Here is a 25,196-nt window from a genome sequence, read left to right on the forward strand (position 1 = left end):
TGTGACAGACTAAGAATTCTTATTTTACAGTGGTAAGTGATATAGTTAGATAGTATATAAGATCCATATGTTGATAATTTGTTTTAGGAGCAAGTTTAGAGTTCAGAAAACCGAATATAACCATCAGAAGGTGCGCCAGTGCATTTTCCGCCCCACTTCCGGTTTCTCGGCGTCGCGTCACTTCCGCCCCACTTCCGGAAACCGGACTGCGCATGCGCCCGCGGTTTCCAATGCGTCTAGTATCAAGAGAGCTGAGTTCTGAGTTCGTAGTTCTCTCAGCGGCGGTCATCTTTGTGGAGACTTTTCCTTCAGTCTCTCTATGTGGCGGCCATCTTAATGGAGGGCAGCAGTGCGGACATTTATAGTGTTTCTTAGCATAGAAATAGGAAATAAATAGAAAAAGGGAATTAGTGCATGTTAAAAACGATGACAGTACAGCATTTTACATTTAGAGCAATATCTGACCATAAAGGGATATCAATATACTTCTAAAAGGAGATTAAATACATTTTATATAGATATTAAATAAGGAATAAAAAAGGAATATAAAATAAATAAATATAAATACAAAATATATGTGCATATAATTGATTATAGTACTTTATGCATATTGCATGTTAATAGGGTGCAGTTTTAGGGCAGTACAATAAAGGTGCTTTGTGCATATTACTGTGCTTAGTAGGTTACCAAGGTGCAGATCGGGGCGGTGAGGGAAGGGATGGTATTAAGTGTACATTATTTTCGTGCTTAATGTCTGTTAAGTAATATAATACTGACATGCTCATGTAGGCTTTTTTAGTTAGTTTGTTTACAGTACCTGATATTCCCAGGTGGTCTCCCTGTTCTGGTACTGATCAGGCCCGACACTGCTTCGCTTCCAAGATCGGACGAGATTGGGCGTGTCCAGTGTGGTTTGACTGTACAAATCACTTACCTTACATGTGTCAGCGTTATTTATGATAAGACTATGCACGTTTCAGTGGAGGGGTGGTGGAGGTGGGAGAGGATTGTGGTGGTAGTGTTGGGGGGGGGGGGGGTGAGGGAGGGGGGGGGGGGATAGTGGCCAAAGCATTAGATAAAGTGTTTAAGTGTTTAAGGATCCGACCGTGTGGTCCTGGTGCCAGGAATGAGAAAGTCAATGCTTTGAAAGTCAATGCTTCTGGGTTAGAGTCATGTACTAAGTTGAAATGTCTGGATACTGCGTGTGTTTCTATTTTATTCTTTATATTGCGGATGTGTTCTTGGATTCTTATTTTGAGGGGTCTCTTAGTCTTTCCCACATATTGCTTTCCGCACCCACATTCTAAAAGGTAGATTACTGATTAGGTATTACATTTCAACTTAGTACATGACTCTAACCCAGAAGCATTGACTTTCAAAGCTATCGAACTTGTGAAACTGGGAGAAAGAGGTGGCGATTTGGCTAACAGATTGTCACGCATTGAAATGTACTGGATCTTCCAACTGCAGACACTTCACCCAAAGGGATTCAACGACTACTATGAAATTGCGCCGTTCCTGTAATCTCATTCCTGGCACCAGGACCACACGGTCGGATCCTTAAACACTTAAACACTTTATCTAATGCTTTGGCCACTATCCCCCCCCCCCCCTCACCCCCCCCCAACACTACCACCACAATCCTCTCCCACCTCCACCACCCCTCCACTGAAACGTGCATAGTCTTATCATAAATAACGCTGACACATGTAAGGTAAGTGATTTGTACAGTCAAACCACACTGGACACGCCCAATCTCGTCCGATCTTGGAAGCGAAGCAGTGTCGGGCCTGATCAGTACCAGAACAGGGAGACCACCTGGGAATATCAGGTACTGTAAACAAACTAACTAAAAAAGCCTACATGAGCATGTCAGTATTATATTACTTAACAGACATTAAGCACGAAAATAATGTACACTTAATACCATCCCTTCCCTCACCGCCCCGATCTGCACCTTGGTAACCTACTAAGCACAGTAATATGCACAAAGCACCTTTATTGTACTGCCCTAAAACTGCACCCTATTAACATGCAATATGCATAAAGTACTATAATCAATTATATGCACATATATTTTGTATTTATATTTATTTATTTTATATTCCTTTTTTATTCCTTATTTAATATCTATATAAAATGTATTTAATCTCCTTTTAGAAGTATATTGATATCCCTTTATGGTCAGATATTGCTCTAAATGTAAAATGCTGTACTGTCATCGTTTTTAACATGCACTAATTCCCTTTTTCTATTTATTTCCTATTTCTATGCTAAGAAACACTATAAATGTCCGCACTGCTGCCCTCCATTAAGATGGCCGCCACATAGAGAGACTGAAGGAAAAGTCTCCACAAAGATGGCCGCCGCTGAGAGAACTACGAACTCAGAACTCAGCTCTCTTGATACTAGACGCATTGGAAACCGCGGGCGCATGCGCAGTCTGGTTTCCGGAAGTGGGGCGGAAGTGACGCGACGCCGAGAAACCGGAAGTGGGGCGGAAAATGCACTGGCGCACCTTCTGATGGTTATATTCGGTTTTCTGAACTCTAAACTTGCTCCTAAAACAAATTATCAACATATGGATCTTATATACTATCTAACTATATCACTTACCAGTGTAAAATAAGAATTCTTAGTCTGTCACAAAATATCATGTGGTACCAACAGGAAATGATGTCATAATTGATACCATACTAGTATTAGTATAAATAGATGCCTGGTCCCAGTCTGCCAACACCCCTTGATGAAGTCTTAAGGACGAAACGCGTTGGGCTATCTGGCAGTGACTACATACCAAGTTAAGGAATCTTTTTTACTATTTATTCATTTTTAACTGGTATTTTATATTTCTGTATGTATAGTTTTTATCCCATTTTTTTTAGAAAAAGTTTCTTGTCATTTTTAAATTTTACACATTAATAAATTGTATTTTATTCTTAAATTATTCACCTAAAGTGTGATTCTTTTAGACACCATTGGTCGCTAAACCCCCTCCCCCCCAACTATATTTAATTTTCTTATACAGGGAACCGCCATCCCTGTTAGGGGGTAAGCAGACGCCCTTTTAAATTTCTAGGGAGTGTCAGATTAATTTTGTTTTAATTTTGTTTACGTCTAACGTTGGTGAACACAAGTGGCGCAGTAATTTTTTCTATTTCTATATATATATATATATGTAGATAGATATAGATATATATATATAGATATATTTGTGATAGAGTAAGTAGCGCTACTACTTAAAAAAAACTAGGCTATTGTAAACAAACTCTGTGTTAACCAACAGCATATAATAAACAATCAATCGACAAATAAGCAAATTACACTTCCACTCAAAGGGGGCTGCTAGAAAGTCCTCAATAGACTCTGTTACCAAAAAGTACACAGTTCAATATTTAAAAATTGTAGGAACCAGCACCTTCCGTGTAAATAATATCAATCAATAAAACAATTTTATGTGTGCCAGTGAGATGATCAATTCAAACGTGTAGTGTTGTCTTTGATTCTTGGTGATCCTTTGATGTCAGACATCCGCCCTCCGTTCACCTGGACACACCTGCATTTTTCTTACCACTCCCCGAAAATGACCTCCAATGGTTAGTTGACGCCCCGGAACGCCTTCCTACAGTCAATCTTCTTGCGGTCACCGCTGCAACCACTTTCTCTGCTGTCAGCATCGTTGCCCGGCAACAGCTGTTGCCAGGCAATGACACTCATGCGCAATGCGCACGCCACGCATGCGCATGCCACGCATGTGCATTCCAGACCTGATTTCACTGATGCGAGGAAATGCAGCGTGCGATCAGGTCAGAATGAGGGCCATAGGGGGTAATTCAGAGTTGATTGTAGCAGAAAATGTATTAGCATGTGGCAAAACCATGTGCACTGCAGGTGGGGCAGATATAACATTTGCAGAGAGCGTTAGATTTGGGTGGGTTATTTTGTTTCTGTGCAGGGAAAATCCTGGATGCTTTATTGTTACACTGCAATTTAGATTTCAGTCACTTACTCTCCATTATCCTCTATGTCTCCCTGTCACCCTCTCCAAATCAACCATTTCCTGTCCCCATCACCCACTCTCCATCACCTTCTGTCTCTCCCTGTCACCCACTCCCCAAAACTAACTGCCTATCCCGATCACCCTCTCTCTATCACCTTCTCCCTGTCATCCACTGCTTCTCTGTCACCCTTTGCTTGCCTCCCTCTTCCTACTGCCTTTCTTGTCACCCTCTACTTGTCACGATCTCCCCATCACCCTCTGCTTCTCTCTCAAACTCTCTCCCTGTTACCAACTGCATCTCCTGGTCACTTTCTACTTGTCACCCACTCCCTCTCCCTTACCCCCTCTTCCTCTCTGTGTAACCCTCTCACTGTCACCCACTGACTCTTCCTGTCATCATCCTCTTTCCATCACTCTTTGCTGTGTGTTTTATTGTGAATTTGGAGTGGGGCAGAGGATGGGGACCCAAAGCATATTTTTGCACCTGGGACCACCACTGCTATATAGTACATCACATCCATGGCTGCTTTATATCCTGCACACTGTCTTCTGCCAACTAGACTTCCGACCTGAATTCCACCTTGTGTCTCACTAACTGGTCACTGATGTGTTCCTCTGCCCTTTTTCTGATGTAGTTTCTTCAGACGATATAATATCAGTGATACCCTAGTTTTTTTATAGGTCCAATAACCAATCAGATGGGGAGCCTCATTGATGTATCACATTAACCCACTGTATTTATTTGATATCCTGGGGATATCAGGCAGTTACCATAACCATGTGCTGTGAATATAGCCACTGCGGTAGACAATAATAGAGAAACAACAGTACAGCTCTGATGTGAGCTGCTGTTTCATTGCTTCTGTAAAAACCTGGAGCCATGGAACCTGTTTTCAGCACATCTTTGACTACATAGCTTTTGGATGAACTTGCTGTGGTTGTAATGGGCAAACAAGAGTAACTTTAAGAGTTTAAAACAACTCAAATAATTGGACTGCAACTGAGAACTTCACAGCACTATCTCTGAACTTTTACCCAAATGCCATATTAACTTCTTTAATACAACTACCTTAATTAACCCAAAAAATATGTTCCTTTAACTATGTATTCTGTGACTCTCAATACTGCAAAGGTTTTTGGTAAACCATGGTGGTAAAGCAGCGGGTTTATCTTGAGATTGTGTTGGGATCCACGTGGGATGGGGCCTAAAAATCAGACAGGGATTGATAGCTGGCTATATATTTAGTAGGTCAAAAAAGAGCTTAATAAAATACATGGAGAGGGATGATTTGTGGCAACTCATTAAAGGAACAGTTTAACAGTGTTTGCAGCCCAAAAGGAGGAGGATTCCTAAAACCTTCATTATGTATTTAGCTTGAATTTATTAGTACATTTTCATACAATAACATGGAAAGGCTAGTCAAAGGGGGTCAGTCCAACCTGATCATAGCTGTGCAGCTATGATCACTGACACAGACATGCGGGGGGATGTCCAGCACAGGGCTAGTCCACCCCGCATGTCTGGCCCGGCCCTACCGCACAAGTACAAAAGCATCGCCCAGCGATGCTTTTTTACTTTTAGAGTAACTTCCAGCCAGTGCAGCTCCTGCGGCTGGTCAGTAGTTACTTGTCGCTGCCTGGGTCACAGCGGCTGCGTGTGCCATCATGCAGCCGCTGAGGTCCCCCCCTTCCCCGCATGGTCCGGCCATGCCTGCTTTGGCCAGACTGCACCCCCAAAAACGGAGGCCAAACACCGCCGTGCCGCCTCCTCCCGCCCAGCGTCCGCCTCTGCCTCTCAATCAGGCAGAGGCGATCGCTAGGCAATGATGTCCGTCGGTCATCTGGTATGCGCCGGCGCACTGCGTTGCCAGCACATGCACAGTTCAGACCTGATCGCACCGCTGCGAAAAACTGCAGCGTGCGAACGGGTCGGAATTACCCCCAAAGACCTTTGATCTGAGAAAGTCACTACAGCAAGGAACTGACCAACTCCCTCAGAATAAATTACCTATGAAGCCAGCATGGGGTCAGTTTGAGAATCCTTTCAATGTTACTTTATAAAATACTGCCTTTTGTGAATAGAACCTGCCATCAATCCACAGCCTGTTCCTCCAGGTTTGAAATTACTTCAAACATGCTGCTTAGTGAATTTACCCCTAGATTTACTAAGAGTCAGCTTTTGCAAGCCAATGATTCTTATCAGAAAAAAACAGCAATAACATGTAACGCAAAACACACCTGGTTTTCATTTAATTTTATTCTGTTATAGGGTTCAGGATCAAAACTGAAGAGAATTGGATTAGAGAAAAGCCATTAAATTACACCACAGGTCTAATGTAGAATTTGCATAGATAATTTCATTAAATATGCATACCTTAATATTAGAGATGAGCGGGTTCGGTTTCTCTGAATCCGAACCCGCCCGAACTTCATGTTTTTTTTCACGGGTCCGAGCGACTCGGATCTTCCCGCCTTGCTCGGTTAACCCGAGCGCGCCCGAACGTCATCATGACGCTGTCGGATTCTCGCGAGGCTCGGATTCTATCGCGAGACTCGGATTCTATATAAGGATCCGCGCGTCGCCGCCATTTTCACACGTGCATTGAGATTGATAGGGAGAGGACGTGGCTGGCGTCCTCTCCATTTAGATTAGGGTTGAGAGAGAGAGAGAGATTGACCTGAGGCTGTGATACTGTAGAAGAGAGTGCAGAGTTTAGTGACTGACGACCACAGTGACCACCAGACAGTGCAGTTGTTTGTTTTATTTAATATATCCGTTCTCTGCCTGAAAAAAACGATACACACAGTGACTCAGTCACATACCATATCTGTGTGCACTGCTCAGCCCAGTGTGCTGCATCAATGTATATATATATCTGACTGTGCTCAGCTCACACAGCTTATAATTGTGGGGGAGACTGGGGAGCACTGCAGTGCCAGTTATAGGTTATAGCAGGAGCCAGGAGTACATAATATTATATTAAAATTAAACAGTGCACACTTTTGCTGCAGGAGTGCCACTGCCAGTGTGACTAGTGACCAGTGACCTGACCACCAGTATATATAATATTAGTAGTATACTATCTCTTTATCAACCAGTCTATATTAGCAGCAGACACAGTACAGTGCGGTAGTTCACGGCTGTGGCTACCTCTGTGTCGGCACTCGGCAGCCCGTCCATAATTGTATATACCACCTAACCGTGGTTTTTTTTTCTTTCTTTATAGTCATACTAGTTACGAGTATACTATATCTTTATCAACCAGTCTATATTAGCAGCAGACACAGTACAGTGCGGTAGTTCACGGCTGTGGCTACCTCTGTGTCGGCACTCGGCAGCCCGTCCATAATTGTATATACCACCTAACCGTGGTTTTTTTTTCTTTCTTTATACATACATACTAGTTACGAGTATACTATCTCTTTATCAACCAGTCTATATTAGCAGCAGACACAGTACAGTGCGGTAGTTCACGGCTGTGGCTACCTCTGTGTCGGCACTCGGCAGCCCGTCCATAATTGTATATACCACCTAACCGTGGTTTTTTTTTCTTTCTTTATACATACATACTAGTTACGAGTATACTATCTCTTTATCAACCAGTCTATATATTAGCAGCAGACACAGTACAGTGCGGAAGTTCACGGCTGTGGCTACCTCTGTGTCGGCACTCGGCAGCCCGTCCATAATTGTATATACCACCTAACCGTGGTTTTTTTTTCTTTCTTTATACATACATACTAGTTACGAGTATACTATCTCTTTATCAACCAGTCTATATATTAGCAGCAGACACAGTACAGTACGGTAGTTCACGGCTGTGGCTACCTCTGTGTCGGCACTCGGCAGCCCATCCATAATTGTATATACCACCTAACCGTGGTTTTTTTTTCTTTCTTTATACATACATACTAGTTACGAGTATACTATCTCTTTATCAACCAGTCTATATATTAGCAGCAGACACAGTACAGTGCGGTAGTTCATGGCTGTGGCTACCTCTGTGTCGGCACTCGGCAGCCCGTCCATAATTGTATATACCACCTAACCGTGGTTTTTTTTTCTTTCTTTATACATACATACTAGTTACGAGTATACTATCTCTTTATCAACCAGTCTATATATTAGCAGCAGACACAGTACAGTGCGGTAGTTCACGGCTGTGGCTACCTCTGTGTCGGCACTCGGCAGCCCGTCCATAATTGTATATACCACCTAACCGTGGTTTTTTTTTCTTTCTTTATACATACATACTAGTTACGAGTATACTATCTCTTTATCAACCAGTCTATATATTAGCAGCAGACACAGTACAGTGCGGTAGTTCACGGCTGTGGCTACCTCTGTGTCGGCACTCGGCAGCCCGTCCATAATTGTATATACCACCTAACCGTGTTTTTTTTTTCTTTCTTTATACATACATACTAGTTACGAGTATACTATCTCTTTATCAACCAGTCTATATTAGCAGCAGACACAGTACAGTGCGGTAGTTCACGGCTGTGGCTACCTCTGTGTCGGCACTCGGCAGCCCGTCCATAATTGTATATACCACCTAACCGTGGTTTTTTTTTCTTTCTTTATACATACATACTAGTTACGCGTATACTATCTCTTTATCAACCAGTCTATATATTAGCAGCAGACACAGTACAGTGCGGTAGTTCACGGCTGTGGCTACCTCTGTGTCGGCACTCGGCAGCCCGTCCATAATTGTATATACCACCTAACCGTGGTTTTTTTTTCTTTCTTTATACATACATACTAGTTACGCGTATACTATCTCTTTATCAACCAGTCTATATATTAGCAGCAGACACAGTACAGTGCGGTAGTTCACGGCTGTGGCTACCTCTGTGTCGGCACTCGGCAGCCCGTCCATAATTGTATATACCACCTAACCGTGGTTTTTTTTTCTTTCTTTATACATACATACTAGTTACGAGTATACTATCTCTTTATCAACCAGTCTATATTAGCAGCAGACACAGTACAGTGCGGTAGTTCACGGCTGTGGCTACCTCTGTGTCGGCACTCGGCAGCCCGTCCATAATTGTATATACCACCTAACCGTGGTTTTTTTTTCTTTCTTTATACATACATACTAGTTACGAGTATACTATCTCTTTATCAACCAGTCTATATTAGCAGCAGACACAGTACAGTACGGTAGTTCACGGCTGTGGCTACCTCTGTGTCTGCACTCGGCAGGCAGTCCATAATTGTATACTAGTATCCATCTCCATTGTTTACCTGAGGTGCCTTTTAGTTGTGCCTATTAAAATATGGAGAACAAAAATGTTGAGGTTCCAAAATTAGGGAAAGATCAAGATCCACTTCCACCTCGTGCTGAAGCTGCTGCCACTAGTCATGGCCGAGACGATGAAATGCCAGCAACGTCGTCTGCCAAGGCCGATGCCCAATGTCATAGTACAGAGCATGTCAAATCCAAAACACCAAATATCAGAAAAAAAAGGACTCCAAAACCTAAAATAAAATTGTCGGAGGAGAAGCGTAAACTTGCCAATATGCCATTTACGACACGGAGTGGCAAGGAACGGCTGAGGCCCTGGCCTATGTTCATGGCTAGTGGTTCAGCTTTACATGAGGATGGAAGCACTAAGCCTCTCGCTAGAAAAATGAAAAGACTCAAGCTGGCAAAAGCAGCACAGCAAAGAACTGTGCATTCTTCGAAATCCCAAATCCACAAGGAGAGTCCAATTGTGTCGGTTGCGATGCCTGACCTTCCCAACACTGGACGTGAAGAGCATGCGCCTTCCACCATTTGCACGCCCCCTGCAAGTGCTGGAAGGAGCACCCGCAGTCCAGTTCCTGTTAGTCAGATTGAAGATGTCAGTGTTGAAGTACACCAGGATGAGGAGGATATGGGTGTTGCTGGCGCTGGGGAGGAAATTGACCAGGAGGATTCTGATGGTGAGGTGGTTTGTTTAAGTCAGGCACCCGGGGAGACACCTGTTGTCCGTGGGAGGAATATGGCCGTTGACATGCCAGGTGAAAATACCAAAAAAATCAGCTCTTCGGTGTGGAGGTATTTCACCAGAAATGCGGACAACAGGTGTCAAGCCGTGTGTTCCCTTTGTCAAGCTGTAATAAGTAGGGGTAAGGACGTTAACCACCTCGGAACATCCTCCCTTATACGTCACCTGCAGCGCATTCATAATAAGTCAGTGACAAGTTCAAAAACTTTGGGTGACAGCGGAAGCAGTCCACTGACCAGTAAATCCCTTCCTCTTGTAACCAAGCTCACGCAAACCACCCCACCAACTCCCTCAGTGTCAATTTCCTCCTTCCCCAGGAATGCCAATAGTCCTGCAGGCCATGTTACTGGCAATTCTGACGAGTCCTCTCCTGCCTGGGATTCCTCCGATGCATCCTTGCGTGTAACGCCTACTGCTGCTGGCGCTGCTGTTGTTGCCGCTGGGAGTCGATGGTCATCCCAGAGGGGAAGTCGTAAGCCCACTTGTACTACTTCCAGTAAGCAATTGACTGTTCAACAGTCCTTTGCGAGGAAGATGAAATATCACAGCAGTCATCCTACTGCAAAGCGGATAACTGAGGCCTTGGCATCCTGGGTGGTGAGAAACGTGGTTCCGGTATCCATCATTACTGCAGAGCCAACTAGAGACTTGTTGGAGGTACTGTGTCCCCGGTACCAAATACCATCTAGGTTCCATTTCTCTAGGCAGGCGATACCGAAAATGTACACAGACCTCAGAAAAAGAGTCACCAGTGTCCTAAAAAATGCAGCTGTACCCAATGTCCACTTAACCACGGACATGTGGACAAGTGGAGCAGGGCAGGGTCAGGACTATATGACTGTGACAGCCCACTGGGTAGATGTATGGACTCCCGCCGCAAGAACAGCAGCGGCGGCACCAGTAGCAGCATCTCGCAAATGCCAACTCTTTCCTAGGCAGGCTACGCTTTGTATCACCGGTTTCCAGAATACGCACACAGCTGAAAACCTCTTACGGCAACTGAGGAAGATCATCGCGGAATGGCTGACCCCAATTGGACTCTCCTGTGGATTTGTGGCATCGGACAACGCCAGCAATATTGTGTGTGCATTAAATATGGGCAAATTCCAGCACGTCCCATGTTTTGCACATACCTTGAATTTGGTGGTGCAGAATTTTTTAAAAAACGACAGGGGCGTGCAAGAGATGCTGTCGGTGGCCAGAAGAATTGCGGGACACTTTCGGCGTACAGGCACCACGTACAGAAGACTGGAGCACCACCAAAAACTACTGAACCTGCCCTGCCATCATCTGAAGCAAGAAGTGGTAACGAGGTGGAATTCAACCCTCTATATGCTTCAGAGGTTGGAGGAGCAGCAAAAGGCCATTCAAGCCTATACAATTGAGCACGATATAGTAGGTGGAATGCACCTGTCTCAGGCGCAGTGGAGAATGATTTCAACGTTGTGCAAGGTTCTGATGCCCTTTGAACTTGCCACACGTGAAGTCAGTTCAGACACTGCCAGCCTGAGTCAGGTCATTCCCCTCATCAGGCTTTTGCAGAAGAAGCTGGAGACATTGAAGGAGGAGCTAACACGGAGCGATTCCGCTAGGCATGTGGGACTTGTGGATGGAGCCCTTAATTCGCTTAACAAGGATTCACGGGTGGTCAATCTGTTGAAATCAGAGCACTACATTTTGGCCACCGTGCTCGATCCTAGATTTAAAGCCTACCTTGGATCTCTCTTTCCGGCAGACACAAGTCTGCTGGGGTTGAAAGACCTGCTGGTGACAAAATTGTCAAGTCAAGCGGAACGCGACCTGTCAACATCTCCTCCTTCACATTCTCCCGCAACTGGGGGTGCGAGGAAAAGGCTCAGAATTCCGAGCCCACCCGCTGGCGGTGATGCAGGGCAGTCTGGAGCGACTGCTGATGCTGACATCTGGTCCGGACTGAAGGACCTGACAACGATTACGGACATGTCGTCTACTGTCACTGCATATGATTCTCTCAACATTGATAGAATGGTGGAGGATTATATGAGTGACCGCATCCAAGTAGGCACGTCACACAGTCCGTACTTATACTGGCAGGAAAAAGAGGCAATTTGGAGGCCCTTGCACAAACTGGCTTTATTCTACCTAAGTTGCCCTCCCACAAGTGTGTACTCCGAAAGAGTGTTTAGTGCCGCCGCTCACCTTGTCAGCAATCGGCGTACGAGGTTACATCCAGAAAATGTGGAGAAGATGATGTTCATTAAAATGAATTATAATCAATTCCTCCGCGGAGACATTGACCAGCAGCAATTGCCTCCACAAAGTACACAGGGAGCTGAGATGGTGGATTCCAGTGGGGACGAATTGATAATCTGTGAGGAGGGGGATGTACACGGTGATATATCGGAGGGTGATGATGAGGTGGACATCTTGCCTCTGTAGAGTCAGTTTGTGCAAGGAGAGATTAATTGCTTCTTTTTTGGGGGGGGTCCAAACCAACCCGTCATATCAGTCACAGTCGTGTGGCAGACCCTGTCACTGAAATGATGGGTTGGTTAAAGTGTGCATGTCCTGTTTTGTTTATACAACATAAGGGTGGGTGGGAGGGCCCAAGGACAATTCCATCTTGCACCTCTTTTTTCTTTTCTTTTTCTTTGCATCATGTGCTGATTGGGGAGGGTTTTTTGGAAGGGACATCCTGCGTGACACTGCAGTGCCACTCCTAAATGGGCCCGGTGTTTGTGTCGGCCACTAGGGTCGCTAATCTTACTCACACAGTCAGCTACCTCATTGCGCCTCTTTTTTTCTTTGCGTCATGTGCTGTTTGGGGAGGGTTTTTTGGAAGGGACATCCTGCGTGACACTGCAGTGCCACTCCTAGATGGGCCCGGTGTTTGTGTCGGCCACTAGGGTCGCTAATCTTACTCACACAGCTACCTCATTGCGCCTCTTTTTTTCTTTGCGTCATGTGCTGTTTGGGGAGGGTTTTTTGGAAGGGACATCCTGCGTGACACTGCAGTGCCACTCCTAGATGGGCCCGGTGTTTGTGTCGGCCACTAGGGTCGCTAATCTTACTCACACAGCTACCTCATTGCGCCTCTTTTTTTCTTTGCGTCATGTGCTGTTTGGGGAGGGTTTTTTGGAAGGGCCATCCTGCGTGACACTGCAGTGCCACTCCTAGATGGGCCCGGTGTTTGTGTCGGCCACTAGGGTCGCTAATCTTACTCACACAGCTACCTCATTGCGCCTCTTTTTTTCTTTGCGTCATGTGCTGTTTGGGGAGGGTTTTTTGGAAGGGACATCCTGCGTGACACTGCAGTGCCACTCCTAGATGGGCCCGGTGTTTGTGTCGGCCACTAGGGTCGCTTATCTTACTCACACAGCGACCTCGGTGCAAATTTTAGGACTAAAAATAATATTGTGAGGTGTGAGGTATTCAGAATAGACTGAAAATGAGTGTAAATTATGGTTTTTGAGGTTAATAATACTTTGGGATCAAAATGACCCCCAAATTCTATGATTTAAGCTGTTTTTTAATGTTTTTTGAAAAAAACACCCGAATCCAAAACACACCCGAATCCGACAAAAAAAATTCGGTGAGGTTTTGCCAAAACGCGTTCGAACCCAAAACACGGCCGCGGAACCGAACCCAAAACCAAAACACAAAACCCGAAAAATTTCAGGCGCTCATCTCTACTTAATATATATATATATATATATATATATATATAATCTTTTTAAAGTGAAGAATGTTATGAATTTGCTACTACAGTAAGTTAAGTCTTAAAAAGCAGCAAGCAAAGTGAATCTCATCGGCTTCTTTCAATGTCCTTATGTTTAACTCTGTTTACAAAGATGGGCACCATCTAGTGGCTGCCAGAGCGCAAAACACTTGAATTCCCTCCATAGAGGTGAGGAGCAGTTCTAGCCTTTTATTATATAGAATGAACACCAGATAAACATTTATTAGTCTGTATGGTCAGAAGGAACATGGAAAAATAGCTGTTAGACTAAAGCTTGACTTTAAATATATTTAAATTTAGTCCAAAGTTGCTTTTGGTTTTTATGAATCTAAACAGTTCAAAGAACCGGCCATTGCAAAATGTGTAGGATTCATTCCTGTATATCATATTTACTAATGTCAAGTAAAGGAGAAATCTTCTTTCCCCAATTTCCCAGTGTGAATTGCCCCTAATAGAATAATTATCGATTCCAATTTTTTTGCTTAGAATAATATTACTTTTTGAACATCTTTTGCAGTAGTTTTGTTCTTGAACTTAAAATAACAATAAACTTCAATTTCTTAAATAAAGAAATATGTCTGTTCATCTGTTTAACTACATATTGTAGGTGATGATTCACATTGTGAACTTTTCAAATATAGTATGCAGTCTTTTATTTTCACTGTCTCATATACTCATATAACAGCTTTTTTCTGCATTCCAACAGTCTCATAAATTCTGTGTAAAGTAATATTATTTAAGTAGCTGCACTAAATTAGAAAAAGTATGCTTGGTGTCAATTTGTTAGAATACTAAAACTTTTTCTGTAAAGGTCAAAAGAAAATTAATTTACGTTCTTATGACTTTGATACTACATACAGGGCAAAAACATATTTTAATAGTGCTTATGGAAATGTAGCAATGCTGGATAATGCACTTTTTTTTGCTAAACAAATTAGAAACATTAATATGCACTAAAAACAATAAATGAAAATGAAATGATTATAATCAACAATAGTATTTACAGTTACATTTTAGTTAAAAGAGAAAATGAACTAATACTGTATTATATATCATTTATATAATCTGATCTAAGTAGAAACAGATACAGAATAATTGGGTTTGGTTCGTTAGATCGGCACCCTTTTGTTCGACAATCATTCGATCGACCACGCAAGTTAGAAAGGGTATTCAGATCGACATAGCATACATCGACAGTAACATTACTCAGACATGTATAAAATTGAACATGTTCATAGATCGTTATTAATTACATCGAATATTTAACATAGACATTGCCTAGGTAGATAGTTAATAGACAAATCAAAGATCAACAGTAATATCAGGTTGACGCTACCTACATCAAAATAACATAGATATACAAGCCCTAGATCAAAACTAAATAGGTTAATAGATCAAGATACAGCAGTTAGACAAAACTTAGATTGAACCAAAATAGGTCGACAGTTAATGGATCGACATATCGAAGTTCGATAAAACTTAGATAAGCGCTGACTGGGAGCTGTAGTTCCACGGATGGAAGCAGTGGCAGGGGTAGTGCTATTAGCGGGGGGGGGGGCATCTTGAAGTAGACGGGTGACAGGGCGCCCAGGTGTAGTTGCCCCATGATTGCAGGGAGGACAGGGAGGGAGTAGTGTTGGTGAGAAGGTGTGCACGGCAGGGATTGGGGGTGCGAAGCAGGTCAGGTGAAGGACAGAGGGGCTTGTGTAGGTGGTGGCTGTAAGGGCTGGCTGGGAGCTGTAGTTCCATGGATAAAAGCATCAGCAGGGGTAGCGCTAATAGTGGGGGGCATCTTGGAGTAGACGAGTGATGGGGCACCCAGGTGAAGGTGCCCCTTGATTGCAGGGAGGACAGGTAGGGGGTAGTGGTGGGGAGAAGGTGTGCGCTGCAGGGACTGGGGGTGCGCAGCAGGTCAGATGAAGGACAGAGGGGCTTGTGTAGGTGGGGGCTGTAATGGCTGGCTGGGAGCTGTAGTTCCATGGATGGAAGTAGCGGCAGGGGTAGTGCTGTTAGCGGGGGGCGTCTTGAAGTAGACAGGTGACGGGCCGCCCAAGTGTAGGTGCCCCATGATCGCAGGGAGGACAGGGAGGGGGTAGTGGTGGGAAAAAGGTGTGTGTTGCAGGGACTGGGGGTGCGAAGCAAGTCAGGTGAAGGACAGAGGGTCTTGTGTAGGTGGATGCTGTAAAGGGTTTTCTGGGAGCTGTAGTTCCACGGATGGAAGCAGCGGCAGGTGTAGCGCTATTAGCGGGGGCGTCTTGAAGTAGACGGGGTGTCGAGGCGTCTAGGTGTAGGTGCACCGTAATCTCAGGGAGGACAAGGAGGGGGAGTCAGAGGAGATGAGGGGTGCGCTGCAGGTTCAGCAAGTGCACAGTTCTTCAGGAAAAGGGCAGAAGGTTGGTTGTTTGCGCTGGCATTCATATCAGAATATTGTGCGATAAAAGGACAAGCTGGGGCCTGTAGTACCAGTTTAATGTAGTGCCACGTGTTATGATATTAATGGGGAAGCATATTAAATGAATTGGAATTGGTATTTAACTTGGAATAGATAAGTATTCTATTAGGGGAAATTCACACTGGGAAATTGGGGAAAGAAGCTTTCTCCTTTACTTGACATTAGTTCCTGCATCGCAATCCTTTTTTCCTCACCTCTACCCCCTCCCTGTCCTCCCCGCGATCATGGGGTGCCTACACCTGGGCACCCCGTCACCCGTCTACTCCAAGATGCCACCCGCTAATAGCGCTACCCCTGCCGCTGCTTCCATAATCGAACTACAACCTCCCAGCAAGCCCTTACAGCCCCCACCTACACAAACCCCTCTGTCCTTCATCTGACCTGCTGTGTACCCCCAGTCCCTGAAGTTCACCCCTTCTTCCCACCACTACCCCTCCCTGTCCTCCCTGCGATCATGGGGAGCCCACACTAATAGCGCTACCCCTGCCATTGCTTCCATCCGTGGAACTACAGCTCCCAGACAGCCCTTATCTAAGTTTTGTCGAACTTCGATATGTCGATCCATTAACTGTCCACATATTTTGTTTCAATCTAAGTTTTGTCTAACTGCTATATGTCAATCTATTAACTGTTGACCTATTTAGTTTCGATCTAGGGCTTGTTTATCTATGTTATTTCGATGTAGGTAGCGTCGACCTGATATTACTGTCGATCTTTGTATATGTCTTTTAACTATCTACCTAGGCACTGTCGATCTTATGTATATGTCTATGTTTCATATTCAATGTCATGAATAACGATCTACTAACATGTTTGATTTTATGCATGTCTGAGTAATGTTACTGTCGATGTACGCTATGTCGATCTGAATACCCTGTCTAACTTGCGTGGTCGATTGAATGATTGTCGAACAAAAGGTTGCAAATCTAAAAACCACACCCAGCACATGTCCCATACCAAGCATCCTTTTACTCGAATGTGCACCTTAGTTGCATAAATTTAACTATTGGATGCAACAAAACTGCTGCATGAGACTGCAGTGATGCACTGTTTAATTTCTATGGCAAACACAGGATTTCTATAGAGGGGATTCCAAATGCAGTCCACGATCTCTCACCTTACGGAACATTGGAACAAGTGCGGGAGTCTGGGGGAGCTGCAGAAGAACTTTACGCCGACCCTGGACAAGTGGAAATTAATGTAAACATTGGTCTTTTATACACTGGATACTGTATGGAATACAGTATTAATTTTTAGTACTGTGGATGGTCTATAGTATAGGCTGTATCAAACATTTAAATAATATAAATAAGTGTTCAGGAAAATGTTAAACATACCATGATAAGTAAATACAAAAACATAACAGAACTAGTACTGCACTTTCTAAGCACACATTCTCCCACCTCATGGTAGTGCTCCTGTCTCTTTTATTGGGAGCTACTCAGCGGTGCAAGTGTGCGGGTACATGCGGGTATGGCGTACCCATAAGAATTTAGCAGTGGGTACACCGTACCCACCTCCACTGGGCCTCCGCTCATTGCTCTCACCAACTAGACCAGCGGTGGCCAACCCACAGCTCTCAAGCCGCATGCGGCTCTTTCAACCTCCGCAAGCGGCTCGATCGTCTCCAGGCCACCGCTCCCTCCCTCCACTGCTGCTCACCGTGCTGCTGCTGTGATGGGAGGAGAGCGCAGCGTGCACCTCTCCTGCCCTTAAGTGTCTACCTTTAATTCAATGCCGGCCCGGGAGCCAATCAGAGCTCGCAGACCAGCAGCCAAGGTTCCTGATTGGCTTCTGGCCTGCAAGCTTTGATTGGCTCACGGATCAGTGCCTATTTGAAGGTAGACACCCGCACCACTGCTGGAGACTGAGGGGCAGGAGAGGCGCATGCTGTGCTCTCCTCCCCTCACACACAGGACAGCAGCAGAACGGTAAACAGCAAGGGAAGAGGGGGGCACTGTGAGGACATGTGTACCTGGCACTGGGGGCATATCTGGCACTGCGGGGACATGTGTATCTTGCACTGGGGGCATATCTGGCACTGGGGGCATATCTGGCACTGTGGGGGCATATCTGGCCCTGGCGGACATGTGTATCTGGCACTGGGGGCATTTCTGTATCTGGCACTGGGGCATATCTGGCACTGGGGCATATCTGGCACTGGGGGTATATCTGGTACTGTGGGGTCATGTGTATCTGGCACTGTGGGCATTTCTATATCTGGCACTGGGGGCATATATGTATCTGCCACTGGGGGCATATCTGGCACTGTGGGGGAATTTCTGTATCTGGCACTGGGGGCAATGTATATCTGAAACAGTGGGGGCATTTGTGTATCTGGCACTGTGAGGCAATGTATATCTTGCACTCTGGGGACATTTGTGTATCTAGCACTGTGGGGCAATGTGTATCTGGCACTGTGAGGCAATGTATATCTGCGACTCTGGGGGCATTTGTGTATCTGGCACTGTGGGGCAATGTATATCTGGCACTGTGGGACAATGTATATCTGGCACTTTGGGGCAATCTATATCTGGCACTGCGGGACAAAGTGTATCTGGCACTGTTGGGGTCATATGTGTATCCGCCCTCCCTAAAGGTGTATCATACCCCCATTTTCATTGGCCACGCCCTATGTGGCATTTGACCAAACCCATTTTTGGCACGCACACACAGTACCTATAAGACATTTTTTCTACTTGCACCACTGGAGCTACTCTCTAGTCCAGTGCACTGACTGAGAACCACAACACTGCTAACTTGGTAGAAGAAGCAGCTAGCACTGGGCATGTGCAGCAGCTCTGCTCTGTCCCTTACACTACACGATGTGGCAGCAGCTCTATTAATCGTATTATATACCACTGCTATTGTTATAATTTGAACCACTTGCCAAGAGGAGGGGGTTCCCCCCCCCCCACCTGCGTTTGCCTATGCATAATTGTACATCTGTATTCGTGAGGCTTGGTGTTAGAGGACACATACTGTATGTAAAATAATAAAGTCATAAAGACAAAAAACTCAGAGAAGTTTAGATCAATTGAAACATTGAATCCCTCTGGTTCTGTTGTCTTCATTACTGCAAGTGCCACCTTTTCCTTTCCTGAATTGTATTTCCACATTCTGAAACATGGGAATTGAAGGCACTGCAACAGATTTACAAGTCTCTGATACATGAAGTGCCAACATCTTTGCAAAAAACAAACAAAAAAAAACAAAACAGAAAATGTTTCTTTCAACTACAGGTTGAGTATCCCATATCCAAATATTCCGAAATACGGAATATTCCGAAATACAGACTTTTTTGAGTGACAGTGAGATAGTGAAACCTTTGTTTTTTGATGGCTCAATGTACACAAACTTTGTTTAATACACAAAGTTATTAAAAATATTGTATTAAATGACCTTCAGGCTGTGTGTATAAGGTGTATATGTAACATAAATGAATTGTGTGAATGTAGACACACTTTGTTTAATGGACAAAGTTATAAAAAATATTGGCTAAAATGACCTTCAGGCTGTGTGTATAAGGTGTATATGAAACATAAATGCATTCTGTGCTTAGATTTAGGTCCCATCACCATGATATCTCATTATGGTATGCAATTATTCCAAAATACGGAAAAATCCCACATCCAAAATACCTCTGGTCCCGAGCATTTTGGATAAGGGAGACTCAACCTGTATCTGAAAATGTTAAGAAATAATGTGACCACACCATTCAAATATTCCCTGAATCTAAATTAAATGTGGGGAGGCATCTTTCCATAGGAAAGTTAATGTTCAAGCCTAAGGAGTATGAGTGTATAAGTTAAGGCACCACATTGCATTATTAACCTGCTTTCTACTTGTGATTTACTTTTTATGTATGCTTTTTGTCACCTGATTCTCATTGGTAATCTTAATTTACTGTAGTTTGTTTGTACCGGGTGTAGTACTGGTGACTGGCGGTCTCCTGACCGCCGGTCACCTTACCGACGCCGGGATCCCGGCAGCATACCGACGCCGGGATCCCGGTGGGGAGGGGCGAGCACAGCAAGCCCCTTGCGGGCTCGCTGCGCTCACCACGCTGCGGGCTCGGTGGCGACCTGCGGTCGTCACGGGTTCTATTCCCACTCTATGGGTGTCGTGGACACCCACGAGTGGAAATAGTCCATGTTGGTAGGCATGCCGACTATCGGGATAGTGAGCCGTCGGGCTCACGGAGGAGGTCATGTGACTGTCGGTCAGCTGACCGGCGGTCACATGAATACCACCTGTTTGTTCCTTATATTTGTTAGAATAAGTGTGCAGCCTCCAATATGGCTTATCCAGGGTTAATACTTCATTCTCCTACCAAGGTGGCCCCTACTACTACAGTGCATGCATGGCACCATCTTGTTACAGTGAATGAGTGACATAGTGGGAAATGGATTTCTTCCCCTTTGCTCCAAGAACTGCAACCTTTTACCTGCTACACTGCTGTTCTAGCACCCTGTACTGCTTCCGCATCCAGGATATAGTCAACAGGTGGTGATCTGTATGAATCCTGCTTCACTACAAGCACCACTTCATGACCATCAACCAGTTTCACAATTAGTATGGATGTACTATCACTTTCTCAGTAAATCACACTGCATGCTAAAACTAAAGTGGACTTGTCCATGGGTATATTATACAGATTTGAAGTTTGTTGCAAATGTGAGAGCAACCCTGAGGTGCTATCTTTGCCACATATATCGGACACAGTCAGCTGCATTAGCACAGAGTGAAGCAAGCACAGTGTATTTAAGACAGCGAATGTTACAGCACATTTTATAGCACTAAAACTGTTTGATAATGGTTGTACTGCAGGAATTACACCTATAATGAGATTAATTAAATTAAGAGGTGCAGAAAAGTAAACTTCATGAAAATTTGCTGTGGAACTGCAACTGTAGAAGGAAAGACTCTGGAAAGTAGAACCTGGTGAAATTCCAAGCCCAGATGATGTAGAGAGAGCCATGGGTACCATACTGTAGGCTTCAGTGTGAAGCAACATGTACAGTATACTCCAAAATTTAGGGGAAAACATTTTTCTTGTAGCTACACCTAAAATAGGTTTATTGTGAAGTACAGTACAGATAGACAAAATATAAAAAAAACTATTCGATCTGGGCTTTAACTAACACATAATGTATATTGCCTCTCTCAGAGTAGTAGGAACTAGTGCCCCTAACACAACAAAAGCATATGCAAAGTAATGACTGTCTGTACATCACAGTGTCTCTGGTCAAACCTGCTACCTGTTTCCCCAGGCAGTGAGATTCTGAGTAAAGCTCTGTCACCGCTTTATTGGCCTCTACAGGTGCAAACACTAATTGCAGCAGCCTGATCCCAGGGTGATGGCCTAAAGAGCAGAATGGGTCTAATGGATGGAGCCCACACTCTCTCTCCGTCCACAGGAACCTCTCTCTCTCTCTCTCTCTCTCTCTCTATATATATATATATATATATATAAGAAGCGTGTAGACTCGGCACTCACGAATTCAGGTAACAACGTGCTGGGTGCCCTCCAAATCATGCATACATAGAGAGAGGTCGGCGGCACTCACAGACTGAGCTAAGAGGCTGAATAGCTTCAACGTTTTGGTTTTATTAACCTTCGTCAGGAATATATATATATATATATATAGTATATATATATATACTTCCAGTATATGCCGGCACTCAAATCACAACAGCTTGCTCTGGTGCCCGTTGAAGCAAAGAAATAGCAGTCCAATTGAAAACGGCACTCAGAGACAGAAAAATCGTAGAAGAAAGGTTTAATTCATACCATTAACGTTTCGGGGCGACAAGCCCCGTCCTCAGAATGGACAGAAATGAAATACAAAGACACTTACCACAATAAATAGAGACCCACACCGACGGCATTTCCTCCCATCGCCTGCTCCCTCGCGTTCCGGTCCCACTGCTCTGTCCGCGACGTCATTTCCGCATCCGCCGCTAATGGTTGCTAAGGGAACGCTTTGGTATGCGTTCCACCGTCAGCCAATCGCTGGATCCACCTCGGTAAGAAGTAGGAGGATCGAGCAGGGGAAATTCTGCATAGGGAGAGGGGAGGGTCGGAGGCACCGAAACATAAAAATAAAAATATTAGCCATAACGTCCCCATACCTAATGTACAGGAACAGAGAACATATACTTAGCAAGACAAAGCTATGTTAAGAACATGTGCTGAGATTGAAAAAACATACATGTATCAGACATCTGTAGCAAAAAACATACTAATGGCCATAAACGATACACCACAAAATATCAGGATATACGTGTCTTCTCAACGCAGTTGACAAGTATAAATAAATATTCAGAGTTCAGAACTACATCAATGTACTCCAATTAATTTTCTCATTAAGGCCACCTGGAGATATAGTCCCCAATCGGGTAATCCAGCGTGCTTCCTTAATAAGTAGGGATTTAGATCTATCACCCCCGCGGATTGCTAGGGGGACATGATCAATCATGAAGTACCTGAGGGATTCTAAGGAGTGGCCAGCCTGTTTGAAATGTTTAGCCACCGGCTGATCGACAAACTTGCCTTCAAGGGTCAGTTTAATCGCTGATCTGTGGGCAGCCATACGTTCGGAAAATTTACGAATGGTTTGCCCAACATAAAACAATCCACAGGGGCAGATAATAATATAGATGACATGGGTGGTGGAGCATGTGAGAACAAATCTAATGTCATATTTTTTGTTCTCATGATGGGGATGTTGGAAGGCTTTACAAGAAAACATATACCTACAGGTAGTACATCCGCTGCAACGATAGCAGCTGGGTGCTTTATAATGGACATTGGGCAATCGAGAGACCCCCATCCCTGTGATGTCTGTTCTGACCACCCTGTCTCTAATGTTCCTCCCCCGTCTAAAAGCCATCATGGGAGTAAACTGTTTAAGACCTTTTAAATCTGGATCAGTAGAAACAATGGGCCATAATGCCCGGGTGGCCCGTCTCATAATGGGATTAGAGGTGGAAAAATCGCAGGGAAAAGGGATTTTAGGTCTCCGTTGCTTATTAGAGGATTTTAAAAGCACATGCCTAGGTATTGCCAACACTTCCCTCTTAGAGGTCTGAAGTAAATTGTTATCATAACCACGAGCCAGAAACTTCAGCACAAGAGCATCAATTTCTCTGTTAAGGACCTCAGGATCACTGACAATGCGTGCAACACGCATCATCTGGGATCGAGGTAAACCTTTCTTAAGAGATTCTGGATGATGGCTAGATGATGTTAAAAGGGTGTTACGATCTGTAGTTTTGTGAAAAACCTCAGTGGTCAACACACCATTCACTACCCTAATGGCTACATCAAGGAAGTGTGCCTCACTGGTACTGCAAGTAAAGGTAAATTTAACGGGACCATCTCTAGCATTAATATCTGACATCATTTGCCTAAATGCCATTTCACCACCTTTCCATAGAAGGAAAATATCATCGATGTAGCGGCAAAACATAAGAATATTGTCTCCGATATCTTGATTAATGAAAAACAATTCTTGTTCTTGGACGAACATATAAATGTTGGCGTACGACGGGGCCACAGGGGACCCCATCGCACAACCCCTAAGTTGCAGAAAAAACTGTCCGTCGAACAGAAAATAGTTACGACGGAGAGTAAGTTCTAGCAAGGTCATAAACAACTCATGGTCAAATTTATCAACAGGGAGATGAGTACTGAGGAAAGCGGACATGGCCGCCAAACCCCCAGTATGGGGGATCACAGTATACAGACTGCATACATCTAAGCAGCAGAGTAACGTCCCTTCAGGAACTGATGAATACTCCTGTAATTTCAACAGGAATGAAGTAGTGTCTTTCAAAAATGTTGATTGTAGTGGAAGATACGGTTGCAGGATCGAGTCCAGGAACTGTGCCACTGGCCTATACAAGGAGTCAGGAGCGGAGATGATAGGTCTACCCGGAGGATTTGAACTGTCCTTGTGTAGGTTGGGCAATGTGTACAACACCGGTACACGAGGACATTTGATGGAAAGTGCCTTCAACATTTTAGGTGGTAATTTGCCCTCAGTCACAGCCATATTGAGAATATGGGTAAGTTCCTTCTGATATTTAGGAGTGGGGTCCACAGGCAATTTTTGATAAACTTCCATATGTGCCAATTGCGAATATACCTCCGCTTTGTAGTCATCCAGATTCAAAATAACAATGGCCCCACCCTTGTCGGCGGGCCTGATCACTATGTCATCATACGAGCCCAATGCAACCAAGGCTTGGGACTCGTCTCTGGACAAGTTAAATTTAATTTTAGAAGGAGCAGCGGTAAATTTGGTAATAGATTCATCTAATAATCTGTGAAACGCTTTCAAAGAGGCATTCATGGAAGGTGGATCATAAGTTGATCTAGATGTTTTTCTCAAGAAGGTGGAGAAGATGGAGGTCTCAGAATCTTCCAGTCCATCTTTGAAATGTTCCTTGAGGCGGAGTTTGCGTGAAAATGCATGTAGGTCCCTATTCCAATTGAAGGGATCATGAAGATTTGTAGGGACAAAACTCAGTCCTTTATTAAGTACGGCAAGTTCAGTAGTATTTAGCACTCGATCAGAAAGGTTAAAGATTAACGGTTCTTGCGTTGGGTCACTGCTCTTACCCCTTTTGTATTGGCCACCCCGGCGGGTGGGAGTGATTTTATAGGTTTTGTTGGCTTTCGAGATGTGCCCTCTAAAGGGGTATCTAAAGGGGCAGGAGCATCCTCAGTTTCAGATATTGCAAATTCGCTCTCCGAGCTAGATTTCTGAGAACCTTCCTTCCGATGAGACTTACGGAACCAGGGCCTTCTCATCCGCGGCCGACCCTTAGTTGTATCTGTGGGGTTACCGCCAGATAACCAGCGGTAGACTTGATTCTCCTCGTAGTCGGTATCAACCGTAAGCTTCTTATTCCTTTTGAATTTAAGGAGATCACGTTTATACTGTGTGCACTGATTTTCCAACTTAAGAATCCAGTCCTGCGTTCTATCTTCCTCCAGAGTTTTAAACTGTTCTTTC

General features: G+C 44.3%; 2 pseudogenes; one reads left to right on the forward strand and one right to left on the reverse strand.

Moving 5' to 3' along the window:
* Nucleotides 1-805: 805 nt before the first annotated feature.
* LOC134931433 (5S ribosomal RNA) lies at nucleotides 806-925 on the reverse strand (annotated as a pseudogene).
* Nucleotides 926-1,723: 798 nt separating this feature from the next.
* On the forward strand, nucleotides 1,724-1,843 carry LOC134931434 (5S ribosomal RNA; annotated as a pseudogene).
* The last annotated feature ends 23,353 nt before the right edge of the window (nucleotides 1,844-25,196 follow it).

The sequence above is a fragment of the Pseudophryne corroboree genome, chromosome 5 (genome assembly GCF_028390025.1).
Source record: "Pseudophryne corroboree isolate aPseCor3 chromosome 5, aPseCor3.hap2, whole genome shotgun sequence".
NCBI classification, from domain to species: domain Eukaryota; kingdom Metazoa; phylum Chordata; class Amphibia; order Anura; family Myobatrachidae; genus Pseudophryne; species Pseudophryne corroboree.